Source organism: Kogia breviceps, chromosome 1 (assembly GCF_026419965.1).
Source record: "Kogia breviceps isolate mKogBre1 chromosome 1, mKogBre1 haplotype 1, whole genome shotgun sequence".
In the NCBI taxonomy this organism is placed as follows: domain Eukaryota; kingdom Metazoa; phylum Chordata; class Mammalia; order Artiodactyla; family Physeteridae; genus Kogia; species Kogia breviceps.
In genome coordinates, this window is record NC_081310.1 from 155393682 (window position 1) to 155417059 (window position 23378).

At 42.1% G+C, this 23378-nt stretch overlaps 1 long non-coding RNA gene across 1 annotated transcript; it reads left to right on the forward strand.

Moving 5' to 3' along the window:
* Positions 1-1583: 1583 nt before the first annotated feature.
* On the forward strand, positions 1584-23159 carry LOC136792057 (uncharacterized). Its single transcript, XR_010835217.1, has 4 exons — positions 1584-1669; positions 19000-19116; positions 22699-22813; positions 22995-23159. It is a non-coding gene; the product is annotated as an uncharacterized lncRNA (long non-coding RNA).
* Positions 23160-23378: the final 219 nt, after the last annotated feature.

Below are 23378 nucleotides of genomic sequence, written 5' to 3' on the forward strand. Positions count from 1 at the left end.
ACTAGTCCGATGCTAAGTCTCACTGGAGTCATGGACAGAAAAGGGAGTGACTAAGTACACTAGTAGGGAGGTGCCTCCAGTTCTCCAATTGTCTCAATATGTATAGGCCCTAAGGTGATCACTGGAACTGCAAAGATGTGTCCTAAGGAGGCACAGAAAATGTCAGACATATTTTGGAATTGAGTCTCTCATTCTTACGGAGATGGTCTAGAACTTGCTCAAGCTAGTGGTCACTGAGTTAGTACCCATGAAGAGTAGTGTCGTTTACAGCTTGATAGGGGAGTAGGTTGGCGTACTCGTTGAAAACATAACGTCTCCATTTTGAAACCTTGACATAATTGACAGAACACGTAACCTGATGTTGGAGTATACGATTCCTGGACTAGAAAATAAGAACAGGAGACAATGGGGAGAGAAGTGAATAATGCCATTTAGTAAACAGAAAAGGCTAGTTTTCCCATCAGAAAAGGTCTGGTTTCAGTGAGAGTAAGTTTTTGGTTTACATTTTTTTCTCCAGAGATCATTATCCTAGTCTGGGTTGGAAGCGAGGGGGAGTTAGGAATAAACAAGGAACAGAAGATAAAGGGCCTTGAATAACCATTCTAACTTTATTGGTTACACTTGTAGGCTTTTGCTTTCATGTCAAAGTAAATTTAGGGATGCTGAAAAAAAATGTTACAGGCACAAAAAAGGGAATAGTATGATCACGTGAGGAAGGTGGTTTTGGATGACCTATCCAACACTGAGAAAGATTACCTGCCTTTGCCAATGCTTGGGAAATCATAGTCATCGAATTGTCCTTCCAAGCTGGCGGGGAGTGGGGGAGGAGAGGAGGGGTCAAAGCCAACAAGGAAGTATGACAAACAGAGAAGGGTAATCATTTTTCTACTTCAACATGTGGATTTAGAAGAGTCAAGCAAGTAATCTAACAAGTGAGTTACTCGTTGCTGTAGGAGACTGCCTTCTGAATAGCAACTTGAGACCTATCAGGGGTTCACTTGTCCATTCAGGGAGGTGTGGAGCCAGCCAATGTTGGGATGACTACGGTCGTGCTGTTCTCCTACAGCATGGGTCCTGTGCTCTGTGACGTTTCTGTAGATAAGAGGTGTCACTGATGATCCTTGTGGAGCCAACTTAATTCAAGTGTGATGAATCCATGGCTTGACTCATTTTTAATATCACCGAGGAATGGGTCACAAGTAGGACCTCAAATACTGGTCCAGCAAGGATAGAGCTGGTTTTCTAGATACTTATTTTCCCACGATTTCAGTAGAACCCAGTCTCCAGGACAGAAGTCGGACAGAAGAGCATCTGTGGGAAACATCATCCTGCTGGAAGCAAACTGATGTAAAGCGGTTACAGTAGCTCCCTATGATGGTACATACCAGACAGTATCTAATTCCTTAAGATATCAGTTCTCTCTGGGTCTCCCAAATCAATTCTAGAATATAGAAAAGGGCTCCCAGGTAACATTTCCTATGGGCTAAAAGAGATTACTTTTAGGGGCCACCTCACCCAAAGCAGGTAACCTAGGAATTATTTCTTTTAGGAAGGATTTTGCAACCTGGAAAGACTTTTTGGACCAGAAGGAAAAGCTTCAACCCAACCAGTGAAACTGTCCACAAATACTAGTATGTGCCTAAAATTTCCAGAGGTTCTCGGCATCAGAGTAAGTCAATCAGCCAGTTTTCTCCAGGTCCAGTGCCTCGGGCCTGAACTCCTCTGATTACTTGAGGTGGCCCAGTTTCTAGATTGTTTATAGCACATACCATTCATTTCTGTATAACTTTTGAATAGTCCTTTGCATGTTTGGTCCTACAATGAATTTCTGAATCCAGTGGAGGGTGGCGTCCCTCCCATAGTGGGTGCTCTGGTGTATAAGATTTATGACATCCTCCAGAAGATGTTCAGATACAGGGTCTTGTCCATTATAAATCCATCCTTCCTTGCTGTACCTATAGTAGGGGTCCTGAGGATGGTCAGAACTCCAATCAAATCCCCATTCATTGGCCCTTCCTAAGTCCTCAGGAGAATACTTTGGATAACGTATTGTCAAATCCACATCAGGAGTCAGGGCTAACATGGGGATCTATGTGTTTTGGTCCTGGCCACCAGCTTCCTGGCCTGTTCTGCTTGATTTTTCCCTTAAGCGATCAGTCTGATCTCGAATGCCCTGGGCAATGTACAATGGCCAGTTCTTTTCCTCCACCACAGCTTCTAATAAGTTTAAAATGTCTTTCACATGTTTGAGGTCCTTCTTCCCTGCAGTTAACAGTCCCCTCTCATTTCAAATCTCCCATGGGCATGGACCACTGAAAAAGCATATTTAGAATCAGTGAAAAATACTCTCTTATCTTTACCTAGATGGAGGACTCTGGTCAGTGCTATAACTTGGGCCTTTTGTGTGGACTTACCTTGTGGGGGGCTTCTACTTCCAGTATCTATTGATGGGTCACCATCACATACCCAACTTTGTGTTGTCCTTGGTCCATAAATATACTCTCAACTGTGAACATCTCAAGGTCTGGATTCTCCAATGGCAATTCTCTCGGGGAGGGGCAGCTGGGATAGACTTGTTCAATTATGTGAATATAATCAGGTACATGTTCCTCACTACTAGTGGGAAGCAGCATGGCTGGGTTTAAGGTTGAGGCTGCCTTCAAAGTGACATTAGGGTTATGCAATAATATATATAGTCTGATATTCTTCTAACCTCCTGAGGTTGATGAATATCCTCCCTTCTGTTCTAAGAGGGGAAGTACAGTAAGGGGTATACACAGTGGTATGTTGTCCCAGTATAAATTTTTTTTGCTTCTTATAAGAGGTCACAAGTAGCCACTATGGCTTGAAGGTAAACTGGCCATCCCTTAGTGACTCTGTCTCACTGTTTTGGGAAATAGGCAACAGGTCTCCTTATGCTGCTCAAATATTGAGTCAATACTCCAAGACTGATTCCCTGTCCCTCATGAGCAAACAGGTCGAAAGCTTCCTGATATCTGGAAGGTCTAAAGTCGGGGCAGTTAATAACTTTTCTTTGATAACTGGGAGTGCCTTATGGCTTTCCCAGTCCAGCCTAGAGGTTCATTAACTCCTCCTTTAAGAGCTGCATAAGGGCTTTCTCTATGAGTCCAAAGTTGGAGATTGGAATGTGGCAGAACCTGGTTGTTCCCAGAATCCCTGCAATTGTCTCCTGGTAGTGGGAACTGCAGCCCTGGCTAAAGCTTCCCTTCTGTCAGGGAGCCACTTTCTCTGTCCTTTGGAGAGTTCGAAGCCCAAGTGTTTAACAGAGGGCTGGGAGATCTGTGCCTTTTTCTTGGGCACCCTACACCTTGTTCAGCCAAAAAGTTCAAAGTCAAAACTGTATTCTGGTCAAAGGTGTACTTTGTTTTACTGGCAATCAGAATATTATCTACATATTGGAGCAGAGCTCCCTCATTTTGTTAAAGGTGCCTCAAATCCTTCGCCAAGACTATCCTAAATACATGGGAGTGGGGGTACTTTCAAATCCCTGAGCAAGTACGGGCCAGCAGTATTGATGTTTAACTCTTGTATATAGATCTTCCCATTCAAAAGCAAGCAACTCTGGGATTCAGAGTTTTAGAGTGGTCCTGGGTTAGAGACCACTGGATGAATATCTTCCACAGTTTAACAAATTGCTCTCCTCTACCAACCAGTATGCATCTATCTATGCCTGGTTTCTGGGCCAGAAAAAATAGAGTATTATCAGGAGACAGGCAGGGGTGCACTAACATACTGAAGAAAGACTCTTAGCAGAGGCTGAATTCCATGCTCTGTCCCTTCCTTTAATGGGTACTGCATTTCAGTTTGGAATTTTGGCCCAAGGACTGAGTCTGACCCATATAAGTGTAGCTGATTTTGCTCTCCCCAGCCTCCCTTCAGTCCATAGTTCCCACCTCATGCCCTGCGGTATCTCTTCCAAAAGTGACGAGGGTATTCCTTTTGGGGTTGGACCAACAGAGCCTGCAATGCGCAAGATTGCTCTCGTGGTTTTTCAGGGTTTCTTCAGACACTTCAGTTACTAACATAATCTCAGAAGAAAGTTCAGAAAACCAGGGTATTTCGAACCAAGTAGGTGGCCCCCATATTTATCAGAAAGTCAAAAAGTTGACTTCCCACATTCATAGTCAACCAGGGTTCCATAAAGGAAATATTAAGGGACTCAACAGGATTTAAAAGAACCCCTGGGCCCCGTTATTCTTTGTCATTGTCATTCTCAGTCAGCTCAGGCATGTGACATTTCCCCCATAGTTCTCCTTATTCAGGAGCTTCACTCAAGATATGACACTCTTTCTTCCAGCATGACTGCTGTTTGCAATCTGCACATTGGTGAGGTCCCATTTGAGGCCCTGGGGAATTCTTCCTGCTCCTGGGTCCCTTATGGGGGACCACAGTTTGGTCCAACATTGCCCTGTGTCAAGGCAGCCACCAGCAGAGCAGCCTGTTTCATCTTTTGTGGCTCCCTTCTCTCCTGAACCTAGTCTGTCATTAAAAACTTGAAAGGCAGTTTCAACCAGTTGAGACATAGGGTTCCCCAAAGCCCCTTGCTCCCTTTTGTAACTTCCTCTGTATGTCAGAGGCACTTAGACCATGGAATGTCATATCGAAGTTTTCTGGTGTCTCAGGATATCCTCATTCTACATTCTTCTGAAATAAGGAGGGAATTTAAGTTTCTAACATCTGCCCAGGTTGAGTTGTGGGTAGAAAAGATATTTGTTCTTTCTGGGTCATCTCAATAAGTTTGCATATTCTTTCCATTCAATAAATCCAAATTTGAAAAGGAGGAATGGACCCAAATCAATCCCATCAGCTGCTCAGTCTTAGAGTTCATACTTCCACTTGGACTTGTCTTAATGGATAATGCCCTGCCTAGTTTTGGGTAGCCCCCTGGCCAAATTGAGTACCTTGATGGGTGTGAGAGGGGGAGACCATTCTTATTTTTCAACCCTCCAAGGACTGGAGGGGCCCAAGCCTGGGGTTGTGGCTCACATGCTGGTGACAGAATCAGTAAGGCCACCATATGGGGGTGGAGGAACAGCAGTCAAAATGTTAAACAACTGACAGCAAGTTATCCTCCTTTTCATTAGAATCAGGTAAAACAGGTTTCTTTGCCTTTCCTTCTTTTTTTTTTTTTTAAACATCTTTATTGGAGTATAACTGTTTTACAATAGTGTGTTACTTTCTCCTTTACAACAAAGTGAATCAGTTATACATATACATATGTTCCCATATCTCTTCCCTCTTGCACCACCCTCCCTCCCACCCTCCCTCTAGGTGGTCACAAAGCACAGAGGTGATCTCCCTGTGCTATGCAGCAGCTTCCCACTAGCTATCTAATTTACATTTGATAGTGTATATATGTCCCTGCCACTCTCTCACTTCGTCACAGCTTACCCTTCCCCCTCCCCATATCCTCAAGTCCATGCTCTAGTAAGTCTGTGTTTTATTCCCGTCCTACCACTAATCTATTCATGACATTTTTTTTTTCCTTAGAGTCCCTATATATGTGTAGCATATGGTATTTGTTTTTCTCCTTCTGACTTACTTCACTCTGTATGACAGACTCTACGTCTATCCACCGCATTATAAATAACTCAGTTTCATTTCTTTTTATGGCTGAGTAATATTCCATTGTATATATATGCCACATCTTCCTTATCCATTCATCTGTTGATGGACACTTAGGTTGCTTCCATGTCCTGGATATCATAAATAGAGCTGCAATGAACATTTTGGTACATGACTCTTTTTGAATTATGGTTTTCTCAGGGTATATGCCCAGTAGTGGGATTGCTGGGTCGTATGGTAGTTCTATTTGTAGATTTTTAAGGAACCTCCATACTGTTCTCCATAGTGGCTGTATCAATTTACATTCCCACCAGCAGTGCAAGAGTGTTCCCTTTTCTCCACACCCTCTCCAGCATTTATTGTTTCTAGAGTTTTTGATGATGGCCAATCTGGCCGGTGTGAGATGATTTCTCATTGTAGTTTTGATTTGCATTTCTCTAATGATTAATGAGGTTGAGCATTCTTTCATGTGTTTGTTGGCTATCTGTATATCTTCTTTGGAGAAATGTCTATTTAGTTCTTCTGCCCATTTTTGGATTGGATTGTTTGTTTTTTTGTTATTGAGCTGCATGAGTTGCTTATAAATTTTGGATATTAATCCTTTGTCAGTTGCTTCATTTGCAAATATTTTCTCCCATTCTGAGGGTTGTCTTTTGGTCTTGTTTATGGTATCCTTTGCTGTGCAAAAGTTTTACGTTTCATTAGGTCCCATTTGTTTATTTTTGTTTTTATTTCCATTTCTCTAGGAGATGGGTCAAAAAGGATCTTGCTGTGATTGATGTCATAGAGTGTTCTGCCTATGTTTTCCTCTAAGAGTTTGATAGTGTCTGGCCTTACATTTAGGTCTTGAACCCATTTTGAGTTTATTTTTATGTATGGTGTTAGGGAGTGTTCTAATTTCATACTTATACATGTACCCGTCCAGTTTTCCCAGCACCACTTATTGAAGAGGCTCTCTTTTCTCCACTGTGTTTCCTTCCCTCCTTTATCAAAGATAAGGTGACCATATGTGTGTGGGTTTATCTCTGGGCTTTCTATCCTGTTCCATTGATCTATATTTCTGTTTTTGTGCCAGTACCATACTGTCTTGATTACTGTGGCCTTGTAGCATAGTCTGAAGTCAGGGAGCCTGATTCCTCCAGCTCCATTTTTCGTTCTCAAGATTGCTTTGGATATTCGGGGTCTTTTGTGTTTCCATACAAATTGTGAAATTCTTTGTTCTAGTTCTATAAAAACTGCCCATGGTAGTTTGATAGGGATTGCATTGAATCTGTAGATTGCTTTGGGTAATAGAGTCATTTTCACAGTGTTGATTCTTCCAATCCAAGAACATGGTATATCTCTCCATCTATTTGTATCATCTTTAATTTCTTTCATCAGTGTCTTATAGTTTTCTGCATACAAGTCTTTTGTCTCCTTAGATAGGTTTATTCCTAGATATTTTATTCTTTTTGTTGCAATGGTAAATGGGAGTGTTTTCTTAATTTCATTCTCAGATTTTTCATCATTAGTGTATAAGAATGCCAGAGATTTCTGTGCATTAATTTTGTATCCTGCTACTTTACCAAATTCATTAATTAGTTCCAGTAGTTTTCTGGTAGCATCCTTAGTATTCTCTATGTATAGTATCATGTCATCTGCAAACAGTGAAAGCTTTACTTCTTCTTTTCTTATTTGGATTCCTTTTATTTCTTTTTCTTCTCTAATTGCTGTGGCTAGAACTTCCACAACTATGTTGAATAAGAGTGGTGAGAGTGGGCAACCTTGTCTCATTCTTGATCTTAGTGGAAATGGTTTCAGTTTTTCACCATTGAGAACAATGCTGGCTGTGGGTTTGTCATATATTGCCTTTATTATATTGAGGAAAGTTCCCTCTATGCCTACTTTCTGCACGGTTTTTATCATAAATGAGTGTTGAAGTTTGTCAAAAGCTTTCTCTGCATCTATTGAGATGATCATATGGTTTTTCTCCTTCAGATTGTAGATATGGTGTATCACGTTGATTGATTTGCGTATATTGAAGAATCCTTGCATTCCTGGGATAAATCCCACTTGATCATGGTGTATGATCCTTTTAATGTGCTGTTGGATTCTGTTTGCTAGTATTTTGTTGAGGATTTTTGCATGTATTTTCATCAGTGATATGGGCCTATAGTTTTCTTTCTTTGTGACGTCTTTGTCTGGTTTTGGTATCAGGGTGATGGTGGCCTCGTAGAATGAGTTTGGGAGTGTTCCTCCCTGTGCTATCTTTTGGAAGAGTTTGAGAAGGATAGGTGTTAGCTCTTCTCTAAATGTTTGATAGAATTCACCTGTGAAGCCATCTGGTCCTGGGCTTTTGTGTGTTGGAAGATTTTTAATCACAGTTTCAATTTCAGTGCTTGTGATTGGTCTGTTCATATTTTCTATTTCTTCCTGGTTCAGTCTCTGCAGCTTGTGCATTTCTAAGAATTTGTCCATTTCTTCCAGGTTGTCCATTTTATTGGCATACAGTTGCTTGTAGTAATCTCTAATAATCTTTTGTATTTCTGCAGAGTCAGTTGTTACATCTCCTTTTTCATTTCTAATTCTACTGATTTGAGTCTTCTCCCTTTTTTTTCTTGATGAGTCTGGCTAATGGTTTATCAATTTTATTTATCTTCTCAAAGAACCAGCTTTTACTTTTATTGATCTTTGCTATTGTTTCCTTCATTTCTTTTTCATTTATTTCTGATCTGATCTTTATGATTTCTTTCCTTCTGCTAAATTTGGGTTTTTTTTGTTCTTCCTTCTCTAATTGCTTTAGGTGCATAGTTAAGTTGTTTATTCGAGATGTTTCCTGTTTCTTAAGGTATGATTGTATTGCTATAAACTTCCCTCTTAGAACTGCTTTTGCTGTATCCCATAGGTTTTGGGTCGTCGTCTCTCCATTGTCATTTGTTTCTAAGTACTTTTTGATTTCCTCTTTGATTTCTTCAGTGATCACTTCGTTATTAAGTAGTGTATTGTTTAGCCTCCATGTGTTTGTATTTTTTACAGCTCTTTTCCTGTAATTGATATCTAGTCTCATAGCGTTGTGGTCAGAAAAGATACTTGATATGATTTCAATTTTCTTAAATTTGCCAAGGCTAGTTTTGTGACCCAAGATATGATCTATCCTGGAGAATGTTCCATGGGCACTTGAGAAAAATGTGTATTCTGTTGTTTATGGATGGAATGTCCTATAAATATCAAGTAAATCCATCTTGTATAATGCATCATTTAAAGCTTGTGTGTCCTTATTTATTTTCATTTTGGATGATCTGTCCATTGGTGACAGTGGGGTGTTAAAGTCCCCTACTATGATTGTGTTACCGTCGATTTCCCATTTTAAGGCTGTTAGTATTTGCCTTATGTATTGAGGTGCGCCTATGTTGGGTGCATAAATATTTACAATTGTTATATCTTCTTCATGGATCGATCCCTTGATCATTATGTAGTGTCCTTCTTTGTCTCCTGTAATAGTTTTTATTTTAAAGTCTATTTTGTCTGATATGAGAATTGCTACTCCAGCTTTCTTCTCATTTCCATTTGCATGGAATATCTTTTTCCATCCCCTCACTTTCAGCCTGTAAGTGTCCCTAGGTCTGAAGTGGGTCTCTTGTGGACAGCATATATATGGGTCCTGTTTTTGTATCCATTCAGACAGTCTGTGTCTGTTGGTGGGAGCATTTAATCCTTTTACATTTAAGGTAATTATTGATATGTGCGTTCCTATTACCATTTACTTAATTGTTTCAGGTTGTTCTTGTAGGTCTTTTCCTTCTCTCATGTTTCTTGCCTAGAGAAGTTCCTTTAGCATTTGTTGTAAAGCTGGTTTGGTGGTGCTGAACTCTCTGAGCTTTTGCTTGTCTGTAAAGGTTTTAATTTCTCCATCAAATCTGAATGAGATCCTTGCTGGGTAGAGTAATCTTGGTTGTAGGGTTTTTTCTTTCATCATTTTAAATATGTCCTGCCACTCCCTTCTGGCTTGTAGAGTTTCTGCTGAAAGGTCAGATGTTAATCTTATGGGGATTCCCTTGTGTGTTATTTGTTGTTTTTCCCTTGCTGCTTTTAATATATTTTCTTTGTATTTAATTTTTGACAGTTTGATTATTACGTGTCTTTGCGTGTTTATCCTGTATGGGACTCTCTGTGCTTCCTGGACTTGGTTGACTATTTCCTTTCCTATATTAGGGAAGTTTTCAACTATAATCTCTTCAAATATTTTCTCAGTCCCTTTCTTTTACTCTTCTTCTTCTGGGACCCCTATCATTCGAATGTTGGTGCATTTAATGTTGTCCCAGAGGTCTCTGAGACTGTCCCCAGTTCTTTTCATTTTTTTTTCTTTCTTCTGCTCTGCAGTAGTTATTTCCACTATTTTATCTTCCAGGTCACTTATCCGTCCTTCTGCCTCAGTTATTCTGCTACTGATCCCGTCTAGAGTATTTTTCATTTCATTTATTGTGTTGCTCATCATTACTTGCTTCCTCTTTATTTCTTCTAGGTTCTTGTTAACTGTTTCTTGCAATTTGTCTATTCTATTTCCAAGATTTTGCATCATCTTCATCATCATTATTCTAAATTCTCTTTCAGGTTCATTGGCTATTACCTCTTCATTTGTTACGTCTGGTGTGTTTTTATCTTGTTCCTTCATCTGTTGTGTGTTTTTCTGTCTTCTCATTTTGGTTATCTTACTGTGTTTGGGGTCTCCCTTTTGCAGGCTGCAGGTTCGTAGTTCTATCTATTTTTGGTGGCTGTCGCCAGTGGCTGAAGTTGGTTCAGTGGGTTGAGCAGGTTTCCTGGTTGGAGGGACCAGTGCCCCTGTTCTGGTGGATGAGGCTGGATCCCGTCTCCCTGGTGGGCAGGTCCACGTCTGGTGGCGTGTATGGGGATGTTGGTAGCCTTACTGTGATTCTAGGCAGCCTCTCTGCTAATGTATGGGGCTGTAGACCTGTCTCGCTCTTTGTTGGGTATAGGGTGTCCAGCACTGTTCGCTGCTGGTCCTTGAGTGAAGCTGGGTCTTGGTGTTGAGATGGAGATCTCTGGGAGATTTTCGCCATTTGATATTACGTGGAGCTGAGAGGTCTCTTGTGGACCAGTGTCCTGAGGTTAGTTCTCCCACCTCAGAGACACAGCCTTGACACCTGGCTGGAGTGCCAAGAGTCTTTAATCCACACGGCTCAAAACAAAAGGGAGAAAAAAATAGAAAGGCAAGAAAGGAAGGAAGAAAGGAGGAAGGGAGGGAAGGAAGGAAGAAAGGAAGGGAGGAAGGAAGGAGGGAATAAAGAAAGGAAGGGAGGGAAGAAGAAAGCAAGGGAGGAAGGAAGGAGGGAATAAAGAAAGGAAGGGAGGGAGGAAGAAAGGAAGGGAGGAAGGAAGGAGGGAATAAAGCAAGGAAGGGAGGGAGGAAGAAAGGAAGGGAGGAAGGAAGGAGGGAATAAAGGAAGGAAGGAGGGAAATAGGAAAGAAAGGAGGGAGGAAAGGAAGAAAGAAAGGGGAGAAGACAAAATAAAGTAGGGTAAAATACAGTTATTAAAATAACAAAATAATTATTAAGAAGAAAAATTTCTATTGAAGAAAAAAAAAAAAAAGGTCGGTCTAACCCCAGGACAAATGGTGAAAACAAAGCTACACAGACAAAATCTCACACAGCAGCACCCACATACACACTCACAAAAAGAAAAAAGGGGAAAATAATAGTATATCTTGCTCCCAAAGTCCACCTCCTCAACCTGGGATATTTCTCTGTCTATTCAGGTTTTCCACAGATGCAGGGCACTTCAAGCTGACTGTGGAGCTTTAACCTGCTGTTTCTGAGGCTGCTGGGAGGGACCTCCCCCACTCTTTGTTCACACAGCTCCTGGGGCTCAGCCCTGGACCTGGCCACGCCTCTGCGCGCAGTTCGTCGGAGGGCGTCTGCCCTTCGCTCAGACAGGGCGGGGTCAAAGGAGCAGCATTAACGGAGCAGCTGATTCGTGGTCTCTGGCTCACTCAGGAGGGGGGGCGCGGGGGGGGCACGGATGTGGGGCGAGTCCGTGGCGGCAACGGCCGACGTGACGCTGCACCGGCCTGAGGCGCACTGCACGTTTTCCTGGGGAAGCAGTCCCAGGATCCCGGGACCCTGGCGGTGGCGGGCTGCACAGGCTCCCGGGAGGGCCGGTGTGGAGAGTGACCTGTGCTCGCACACAGGCCTCATGGTGGCGGCAGTAGCAACCCTAGCGTCCCACACCCGTCTCTGTTGTCCGTGCCGACAGCCGCAGCTCGTGCCCGTTTCTGGAGCTCCTTTATGTGGTGCCCCTAATTCCCTTTCCTCGCACCCCAGGAAGCGAAGAGGCAAGAAAAAGTCTCTTGTCTCTTCGGCAGCTCCGCGCCCGCTTCTGGAGCTCCTTTAAGCGGCGCGCTTATACCCCTCTCCTTGCGCAGCAGGAGGCAAAGAGGAAAAAAAAGGTCTCTTGCCTCTTCGGCAGCTCCAGACTTCTCCAGAACTCCCTCCCGGCTAGTTGTGGTGCACTAACCCCTTCAGGCTGTTTTCACTCTGCCAACTCCAGACCTTTCCCTTGGATCTGCCCCAGGCTCAGTTCCCAGCCCCGCCCATCCCGGCAGGTGAGCAGACAAGTCTCTCGGGCTGGTGAGTGCTGGTCGGCACCGATCCTCTGCGGAATCTCTCCACTTTGCCCTCCGCACCCTGTTGGTCTGCTCTCCTCCGCGGCTCCGAAGCTTCCCCCTCCGCCACCCGCAGTCTCCGCCCGCGACGGGGCTTCTAGTGTGTGGGAACCTTTCCTCCTTCACGGCTCCCTCCCACTGGTGCAGGTCCTGTCCCTATTCTTTTGTCTCTGTTTATTCTTTTTTCTTTTGCCCTACCCAGGTAGGTGGGGAGTTTCTTGCCTTTTGGGAGGTCTGAGGTCTTCTGCCAGCGTTCGGTGGGTGTTCTATAGGAGAAGTTCCACGTGTAGATGTATTTCTGATGTATCTGTGAGGAGGGAGGTAATCCCCGTGTCTTACTCTTCTGCCATCTTCTCTGCACCCTCTAGGGAGTGTTCTAATTTCATACTTTTACAGGTACCTGTCCAGTTTTCCCAGCACCACTTATTGAAGAGGCTGTCTTTTCTCCACTGTAACTTCTTGCCTCTTTTATCAAAGATAAGGTGACCATATGTGTGTGGGTTTATCTCTGGGCTTTCTATCCTGTTCCATTGATCTATATTTCTGTTTTTGTGCCAGTACCATACTGTCTTGATTACTGTGTCCTTGTAGTATTGTCTGAAGTCAGGGAGCCTGATTCCTCCAGCTCCATTTTTTGTTCTCGATTGCTTTGGCTATTCGGGGTCTTTTGCGTTTCCATACAAATTGTGAAATTTTTTGTTCTAGTTCTGTAAAAAATGCCAGTGGTAATTTGATAGGGATTGCATTGAATCTGTAGATTGCTTTGGGTAGTAGTCATTTTCACCATGTTGATTCTTCCAATCCAAGAACATGGTATATTTCTACACCTATTTGTATCAACTTTAATTTCTTTCATCAGTGTCTTATAGTTTTCTGCATACAAGTCTTTTGTCTCCTTAGGTAGGTTTATTCCTAGATATTTTATTCTTTTTGTTGCAATGGTAAATGGGAGGGTTTTCTTAATTTCACTCTCAGATTTTTCATCATTAGTGTATAAGAATGCCAGAGATTTCTGTGCATTAATTTTGTATCCTGCTACTTTACCAAATTCATTGATTAGCTCTAGTAGTTTTCTGGTAGCATCCTTAGGATTCTCTATGTATAGTATCATGTCATATGCAAACAGTGACAGCTTTACTTCTTCTTTTCCTATTTGGATTCCTTTTATTTCTTTTTCTTCTCTGATTGCTGTTGCTAGAACTTCCAAAACTATGTTGAATAAGAGTGGGGAGAGTGGGCAACCTTGTCTCGTTCCTGATCTTAGTGGAAATGGTTTCAGATTTTCACCATTGAGAACGATGCTAGCTGTGGGTTTGTCATATATGGCCTTTATTATGTTGAAGAAAGTTCCCTCTATGCCTACTTTCTGCAGGGTTTTTATCATAAATGAGTGTTGAATTTTGTCAAAAGCTTTCTCTGCATCTATTGAGATGATCATATGGTTTTTCTCCTTCAGTTTGTTGATATGGTGTATCACGTTGATTGATTTGCATATATTGAAGGATCTAGCATTCCTGGAATAAACCCCACTTGATCATGATGTATGATCCTTTTAATGTGCTGTTGGATTCTGTTTGCTAATATTTTGTTGAGGATTTTTGAATCTATGTTCATCAGTGATAATTGGCCTACAGTTTTCTTTCTTTGTGACGTCTTTGTCTGTTTTTGGTATCAGGGTGATGATGGCCTCATAGAATGAGTTTGGGAGTGTTGCTCCCTCTGCTATCTTTTGGAAGAGTTTGAGAAGGATAGGTGTTAGCTCTTCTCTAAATATTTGATAGAATTCACCTGTGAAGCCATCTGGTCCTGGGCTTTTGTTTGTTGGAAGATTTTTAATCACAGTTTCATTTTCAGTGCTTGTGATTGGTCTGTTCATATTTTCTATTTCTTCCTGGTTCAGTCTCTGCAGGTTGTGCATTTCTAAGAATTTGTCCATTTCTTCCAGGTTGTCCATTTTTTGGCATACAGTTGCTTGTAGTAATCTCTAATAATCTTTTGTATTTCTGCAGTGTGAGTTGTTACTTCTCCTTTTTCATTTCTAATTCTATTGATTTGAGTCTTCTCCCTTTTTTTCTTGATGAGTCTGGCTAATGGTTTATCAGTTTTATTTATCTTCTCAAAGAACCAGCTTTTACTTTTATTGATCTTTGCTATTGTTTCCTTCATTTCTTTTTCATTTATTTCTGATCTGATCTTTATGATTTCTTTCCTTCTGCTAAATTTGCGGTTTTTTTGTTCTTCTTTCTCTAATTGCTTTAAGTGCAAAGTTAGGTTATTTATTCGAGATGTTTCCTGTTTCTTAAAGTACGATTGTATTGCTATAAACTTGCCTTTTAGAACTGCTTTTGCTGTATCCCATAGGTCTTGGGTTGTCGTGTCTCCATTGTCATTTGTTTCAAAGTATTTTTTGATTTCCTCTTTGATTTCTTCAGTGATCACTTCGTTATTAAGTAGTGTATTGTTTAGCCTCCATATGTTTGTATTTTTTACAGATCTTTTCCTGTAATTGATATCTAGTCTCATAGCGTTGTGGTTGGAAAAGATGCTTCATATGATTTCAATTTTCTTAAATTTGGCAAGGCTAGACTTGTGACCCAATATATGATCGATCCTGGAGAATGTTCCATGAGCCCTTGAGAAAAATGTGTATTCTGTTGTTTTTGGATGGAATGTCCTATAAATATCAATTAAGTTCATCTTGTGTAATGTGTCATTTAAAGCTTGTGTTTCCTTATTTATTTTCATTTGGGATGATCTGTCCATTGGTGAAAGTGGGGTGTTAAAGTCCCCTACTATAATTGTGTTATTGTCGATTTCCCATTTTAAGGCTGTTAGTATTTGCCTTATGTATTGAGGTGCGCCTATGTTGGGTGCATAAATATTTACAATTGTTATATCTTCTTCATGGATTGATCCCTTGATCATCATGTAGTCTCCTTCTTTGTCTCTTGTAATAATTTTTATTTTAAAGTCTATTTTGTCTGATATGAGAATTGCTACTCCAGCTTTCTTCTGATTTTCATTTGCATGGAATATCTTTTTCCATCCCCACACTTTCAGTCTGTATGTGTCCCTAGGTTTGGAGTGGGTCTCTTGTAGACAGCATATATATGGGTCTTGTTTTTGTATCCATTCAGCCAGTCTGTGTCTGTCGGTGGGAGCATTTAATCCATTTACCTTTAAAGCAATTATCGATATGTATGTTCCTATTACCATTTACTTAATTGTTTCAGGTTGTTCTTGTAGGTCTTTTCCTTCTCTTATGTTTCTTGCCTAGAGAAGTTCCTTTAGCATTTGTTGTAAAGCTGGTTTGGTGGTGCTGAACTCTCTCAGTGTTTGCTTGTCTGTAAAGGTTTTAATTTCTCCATCAAATCTGAATGAGATCCTTGCTGGGTAATCTTGGTTGTAGGGTTTTTTCCTTCATCACTTTAAATATGTCCTGCCACTCCCTTCTGGCTTGTAGAGTTTCTGCTGAAAGATCAGATGTTAACCTTATGGGGATTCCCTTGTGTGTTATTTGTTGTTTTTCCCTTGCTGCTTTTAATATGTTTTCTTTGTATTTAATTTTTGACAGTTTGATTATTATGTGTCTCGGCGTGTTTATTCTTGGGTTTATCCTGTATGGGACTCTCTGTGCTTCCTGGACTTGGTTGACTATTTCCTTTCCTATATTAGGGAAGTTTTCAACTATAATCTCTTCAAATATTTTCTCAGTCCCTTTCTTTTACTCTTCTTCTTCTGGGACCCCTATGATTCGAATGTTGGTGTATTTAATGTTGTCCCAGAGGTCTCTGAGACTGTCCTCAGTTCTTTTCATTCTTTTTTCTTTCTTTTGCTCTGCGGTAGTTATTTCCACTATTTTATCTTCCAGGTCACTTATCCGTCCTTCTGCCTCAGTTATTCTGCTATTGATCCCATCTAGAGTATTTTTCATTTCATTTATTGTGTTGCTCGTCGCTGCTTGCTTCCTCTTTATTTCTTCTAGTTCCTTGTTAACTGTTTCTTGAAATTTGTCTATTCTATTTCCAAGATTTTGAATCATCTTTACTATCATTATTCTGAATTCTTTTTCAGGTAGACTGCCTATTTCCTCTTCATTTGTTAGGTCTGGTGTGTTTTTATCTTGCTCCTTCATCTGCTGTGTGTTTTTCTGTCTTCTCATTTCACTTATCTTACTGTGTTTGGGGTCTCCTTTTTGCAGGCTGCAGGTTTGTAGTTCCCGTTGTTTTTGATGGCTGTCCCCAGTGGCTAAGGTTGGTTCAGTGGGTTGAGTAGGTTTCCTGGTTGGGGGGACTAGTGCCTTTGTTCTTGTGGATGAGGCTGGATCTTGTCTTTCTGGTGGGCAGGTCCATGTCTGGCGGTGTGTTTGGGGATGTTGGTAGCCTTATTATGATTTTAGGCAGCCTCTCTGCTAATGGATGGGGCTGTAGACCTGTCTTGCTCTTTGTTGGGGATAGGGTGTCCAGCACTGTTCATTGCTGGTCCTTGAGTGAAGCTGGGTCTTGGTGTTGAGATGGAGATCTCTGGGAGATTTTCGCTGTTTGATATTGAGTGGAGCTGGGAGGTCTCTTGTGGACTAGTGTCTTGAGGTTGGTTCTCCCACCTCAGAGACACAGCCCTGGTGCCTGGCTGGGGTGCCAAGAGCCTTTAATCCACACAGCTCAAAATAAAAGGGAGAAAAAATAGAAAGGAAAGAAAAGGAAGGAAGGAAGGAGGGAGGGAGGGAAGGAAGAAATGAAGGAAGGAAGAAAGCAAGAAAGGAAGGAAGCAAGGTGGAGAGGAAGAAAGGGAGGAAGGAAGAGAGCAAGGGAGGAAGGAAGGGAGGAAGGAAGGAAGAAAGGAGGGAAGAAAGGAAAGAAGAAAGAAAGGGAGAGGACAAAATAAAGTAGGATAAAGTATAGTTATTAAAATAAAAAATAATTATTAAGAAGAAAAATTTCTATTAAAAATAAAACAGAAAAACAGGTCGGTCTAATCCTAGGACAAATGGTGAAAGCAAAGCTATACAGACAAAATCTCACACAGCAGCACACACATACACACTCACAAAAAGAAAAAAGGGGAAAATAATAGTATATCTTGCTCCCAAAGTCCACCTCCTCAACTTGGGATGATTCGTTGTCTATTCAGGTTTTCCACAGATGCAGGGCACTTCAAGTTGATTGTGGAGCTTTAATCCACTGCTTCTGAGGCTGCTGGGAGAGACCTCCCCCTCTCCTCTTTGTTCGCACAGCTTCTGGGGTTCAGCTTTGGACTTGGCCCCGCCTCTGCGTGTAGGTCGTCCGAGGTTGTCTGCCCTTCGCTCAGACAGGATGAGGTTAAAGGAGCAGTTGATTCGGGGGCTCCGGCTCACTCAGGCTGGGGGGAGGGAGTGGCTCAGATGCGGGGTGAGCCCGCAGCAGCAGAGGCCGGCGTGATGCTGCACCGGCCCGAGGCGCACTGCGCGTTCTCCCTGGTAAGCTGTCCCTGGATCCCGGGACACCGGCAGTGGCGGGCTGCATGGGCTCCCGGAAGGGGCGGTGTGGAGAGTGACCTGTGCTCACACACAGGCCTCTTGGTGGCGGCAGCAGCAACCTTAGCGTCCCACACCCGTCTCTATTGTCCGTGCAGACAGCCGCGGCTCGCGCCCGTTTCTGGAGCTCCTTTACACAGTGCTCTTAATCCCCTCTCCTCGCGCCTGAGGAAGCAAAGAGGCAAGAAAAAGTCTCTTGTCTCTTCGGCAGCTCCACGCCCGTTTCTGGGGCTCCTTTAAGCGGCGCGCTTAATCTCCTCTCCTCGCTCCCAGGAAGCAAAGAGGGAAGAAAAGGTCTCTTGCCTCTTCGGCAGCTCCAGACTTCAACCGAACTCCCTCCCGGCCAGCCGTAGCGCACTAACCCCTTCAGGCTGTGTTCACTCTGCCAACTCCAGACCTTTCCCTGGGATCCGACTGAAGCCCGAGCCTCAGCTCCCGGCCCCCGCCCGCTCTGGCGGGGGAGCAGACAAGTCTCTCGGGCTGGTGAGTGCCGGTCGGCACCGATCCTCTGCGGGAATCTCTGGGCTTTGCCCTCTGCACCCTGTGGCTGCGCTCTCCTCCGGAGCTTCCCCCTCCGCCACCCATAGTCTCCACCCGCGAAGGGGCTTCTAGTGTGTGGGAGTCTTTCCTCCTTCACGGCTCCCTCCCACTGGTGTAGGTCCCGTCCCTATTCTTTGTCTCTGTTTATTCTTTTTTCTTTTGCCCTACCCAGGTATGTGGGGAGTTTCTTGCCTTTTGGGAGGTCTGAGGTCTTCTGCCAGCGTTCGGTGGGTGTTCTATAGGAGAAGTTCCACGTGTAGATGTATTTCTGATGTCTCTGTGAGGAGGAAGGTGATCTCCGCGTCTTACTCTTCCGCCATCTTTAAGCCGTCTCTGCCTTTCCTTCTTGTTGAACCATAACCTTACATTTTATTTGGTCTCTTCTAGTACAAGAAAAATAAAGTTGAACGTAAGATGTTTCATCCTAATTTTTTCCCATTAACAAAATCTAATTGTAAAATTGTAATTTAAGGATCCATTTTGAGGCCATGTTTTCTCCTGAGTTTAAAAAATATTCTGGCCATGTGGTGTTACCAAAACATCTTTTTTCTTTTTATGGGTTCATAGCTAAACCTTGCCCAGTTTTGGAGAATGCAACCTAGAGAGCTCCAAGGGGGAATAGAATTAACATTTCCCATTTTGCAGGGTTTTTTCCACATGGCCTCAGCAAACAAAGCCTTTATAAGTGTCTGTCTTGGTAGTATTTGCAGAAATTTTCCAGCGCCAACAGAACTCAGGAGAGTAAGCCCCAGAGGAGCTGCTGATGCCGATTGCTTCGTTGTGAATGATGAAGGCCCAGAAGGATTGTTCTCTTAAAAGTGAGTCCCTCTGAGGTCGTTTCACATCACGGGCAGGAACCCCAACACCTCCATAAATTCCCCAGTCACTTGGGAACGTTCCAAGAGATCGGAGGGAATACTGCCTCTTTTCTTTGGAGTCAAAAGACATTCATAAGTTTAATTCCTAAGGGAGTTTTTCTACAGTCACCAAGAAAGTGAGCCCCCAAAGCATCTTATTTGTTAAGAATTGGCTATCAGACATAGAAAAACATAGGTAAATAAGTCTAAAACTCCATGACTCTAACTCAGGTTTGAGAACCTCAGCAGCTCCCAGCTTTCATATTTTCTCTCGTAGGGTGGGTCTCTACCCATCATCCTTGCTTTGGGACTCCAACACAAGGTTCTGGACTCTAGCCTGACTAAAGTCTCACCAAGGAGGGACTCCAACGTACAATCTTATCAGGCTTATTAGACAGTTTTGGCACAGGCACATTTTAAAGAGGTTATTCACTCACAAGAAGTCTTCCAAACACAGAAACCATTTCTCAGCTGTAAAGTAAAACTATACACCAAAGGTCAGTGGCTCTGCATTGGGGAAATCTCAGGGATGGTAACTGGGACACGTGATCCCCACCTGTAGCTGCTGGGACTTGTCCCCAGGCTCTCAGTATCAGCAAGGGACTGGGGAACCACAGACAAAAGTCCCATCTAGACATTTTCTATTGGCCGGCACACCAAACGTGTTACTGAAAGAGGTTCATTTTCAGGCCACATGACAAGCCAAACCCAGAGACACAGAGGTTGGCAGCTGAGAAATGTTTTATTCGTATGACAGCCAAGCAAGGAGACACAAACACAAATCTCAAATCCACCTTCCCGAAGATAGGGTTTAGGAATAGTTATGGGATAAAGAAACAGGGTTGTCTGAGGCATGGGAGAGGTGATTGGAGGTAGGAAAAGTCAATTAATCGGTGGGCTGCGGAAGCATAGTAGAGCTTCATGGTTCTTCATAGAATGTGCTAAGGCTACCACTTTCTGAACTTGAGTTATGAAGGTAGAGTTTTTAGCCTCTAATGTCAAAAGGTCATCCATCAGACACAGGTCCAGCTGAATGGTCGGTGTTCTCAACAGGTCTGAACTGGGCAAGGTCCAGCTCCAAGTTCCGAAAAAAAAGCAACTTTAGGTCACTATAGTAACAGTTGCTTATCTATAAGGCAGCTAGTGGGAGTTTAAAACCAACTGAAAACAAGTGACTAGGCCTGCAGTTTCAAATGACTACCTTTAATGGCAAGTCAGAAATGGAACATGCAGGTGATCCTGATATTGAGGACCAAGGCCTTCAAAGGTACATCATTTTCACTAAGTACTGTCTCAGGGGAGTGTTTAATTGCCTTTTACAGAGCAAAAAGTTAATGTGGGCCAGCCGGGAAACTATTCATTCCCCTTTGGTAATTTTTACCATAATTTCAAACACTGCTCCTTACCTGATTGCCTGGGAGTCTGGGGTTTGACATAGCTTTATCCTCTACCTATTTGCCACCAATCTCTTCACAAAGCCTGTAAGTGCCTCAATATATTCAGAGCAGAAATCATCTGAGTCTTCCTCATCATTCTCATCAGCTCCCTCCCTATTATAACAAAACTCTTTTGCCCTTACTTCATAGACTAAGAAATCATAATGGAGACTTATGGTTCCATTTAGAAAAATACTTTCCATGAGCCATCTGCATCACTGATGTGCTATATTTGTCCTATTGAAGAGGTAGTCAAACTTCTGAGCAGTCAAGATGGCACAGATCACTGGACTGTATCCCAGATGTGCTGACTGAGAATCTCTGAGGATTGAGTCCAGGATTCTGCAGTTTAAATTCCTCTGGTTTTTACTATACATGATAAATGGAAGAACCATCACTTTAAATGTTTGGCCATTGAACTCTCTGCTTGGTTAGTTTAGTGGTCAGCTAATGACTGAACAGATCTTAATGGTTTGAACCAATAATCCCCCAACCTCTGCAGAGAGGCTTGTTGTATGCTTAGAAGCAAGTCATCAATGCTCTGGCAGGTAATTTACAACTCTACCTTAGCTTTCACTCCTGCTTATACAGGGCCTCCTTATCAGCCAGAAGCAAGGGATTCTCAGGTCTTTGAGCATGCACACAACACTGGAGCATGCACAGCTCTACACATGTGTATGGCCTAGATTCCCAGGAATACGTAGTTTTTCCAAACCCCCTGTAGACATGTTACTCCCAGCTTTTCCTTAATGTTGGTCAGCTTATTTATACCCACTGTTTTCACCACCTCAGGCCATGTGATGTTAAATGATTGCTGCCAATTGTTCTTTAAAATGCTCTAGGGAAAAGGCAGTTTGTTTGACTATACCAGGAGCTTATTCTTTGCAAAGTCAAAGTCTTGCCAAATAAAGACTATTCTCTAGAAAATGAGCTTTTCAGGGAGTATCAATCCCCTTTTGCCCTATCAATCCTAGGCTATTTTTCATGGCTACCATGATTGTGAAACTGAGAACTCAAACACTGGCATAATGATCAACAAATATAGGTGAATGGAAATAGAGGTCCCAGAAATCGGCCCATACTTAATTGCAATTAGAGTTTTGACAAAAGCGCCACAGTGAAATAAATAGTCTTTTCAACAAATGGTGCTGGGCCCACTAGAAATTCATTTAGAAAAAGATGAACCTAAATTCCTGTCTCACACTATTACAGAAAACTTAATTTCAGATGGATTATACAACTAAACTTATCCTAAATTTTCTTCTAGAAGGTTTAGTTGACTATATTTGCCCTTAGACTTTTTGGAGATAGGCACTTAGAGAAAGTTTTTTAGACAGAACCACAGAATGCAATAACATAAAAAATGAATAGGTTAAACCACATCAAAATTTAAATCATTCTCATCAAAAGATACCATGAAGAAAATGAGTAAATATGGCACAAACTAGGAGAAAATTATGTGGAAAATATACACCTGACAAAGGACTAATGTTCAGAATATATAAAGAATTTTCCAATTCAACAATAAAAGACAACAAAAACTCAGTAAAACATTCTAATAGAAACTTCACAAGATAGCTATAGGAATAGCCAATGAGCACATGAAAAAAAAATGTCCCAAAGCATTAGTCATGAGGGAAATACACATGATTAAAGTCTACATTACACAGGACTTCAAATTTTATGTATTTCACTGTATGTAAATTTTAACAAAAACTAAACAAACATTGAACTTCTTTTGGTAATTACATGATGAAGTATTTGGAGGTAAAATATCTGATCCTGAAAGTTAACTTGAGTGCATTAAATATGTTGAATTAATGGTAAATAAGTAATAAAGAAGATATTAATTGTAGAATTTAGGCTGTGAACATGAGCGTTTTATGTATCATTTTTTAGCCTTTTCTATGCTTATCAATCTCACAATAAAATGTTGGGGAAAATTATATTAAAGCAAAGAAATACAAATAGAGGGTAGGTTTCTTATTTGTGTGACTATTCATATGGCCATAGCCAGTTTTTGGTTTCCTATGTTATTGTGTGTTCCCCTTAAATCAGCATTGTGCTCCCCAGCTAACACTTCCTTCTTGGATTTGATCTGATGTAGGTGCCAAACCAGATTGGCTCAGTCACCACTAGCCCTCTGAACCCTGGAAGGTTGGTTGGTCTCCCAGCTGGGACAGCCAGTGACGACTTCGCCCACCTATGACTGCAAAGCCCAGGTCAGCACAGCCATTGTCTCACCCTCTATCATTAATTGATTGTCTCCCTTCTCCCCTCGGGCAAGGAATGGCAGCCTGCAAACCCTTCCTCACTTTCCTGTGTGGGTAGCAGGCAGCTCCACTGCCCAGGTTGGACTAGATTGTGACCACAGAGATTCTGACTTCCTCAATGTCCTAACAGCAAGGTGGATTATTCCAACCAGGAAGTGTGAGAGCATTACCACCCAGATGCCTCTCCAGGGACCTCTCCTGTGATTAAACAACCGCTGTAAAGTTTCCTCGAAGCCATGGCCAGCTCGGTAATGCCCCACTTTCAATTGCTTTCCTTCCTCTCTTCCCCGCTTCTTTCTCTCCATTCCTACTTCCTCGGGAATATACCTCCAATGATGTTTATGTTCTTTAGAAAAGAGCCAAAGCAAATCTCAAGTTGATTCTATTTGCTTGTTCTGCAACTACCTCTTCATTTTCCTTTACTTCTCTAGTGTTCTTTAAACTCCACAGAGTATTTTTCTAGAACTGGGCTTAAGTATCTAAAGAACCAACAAAGTGGTCCATAATTTTACTA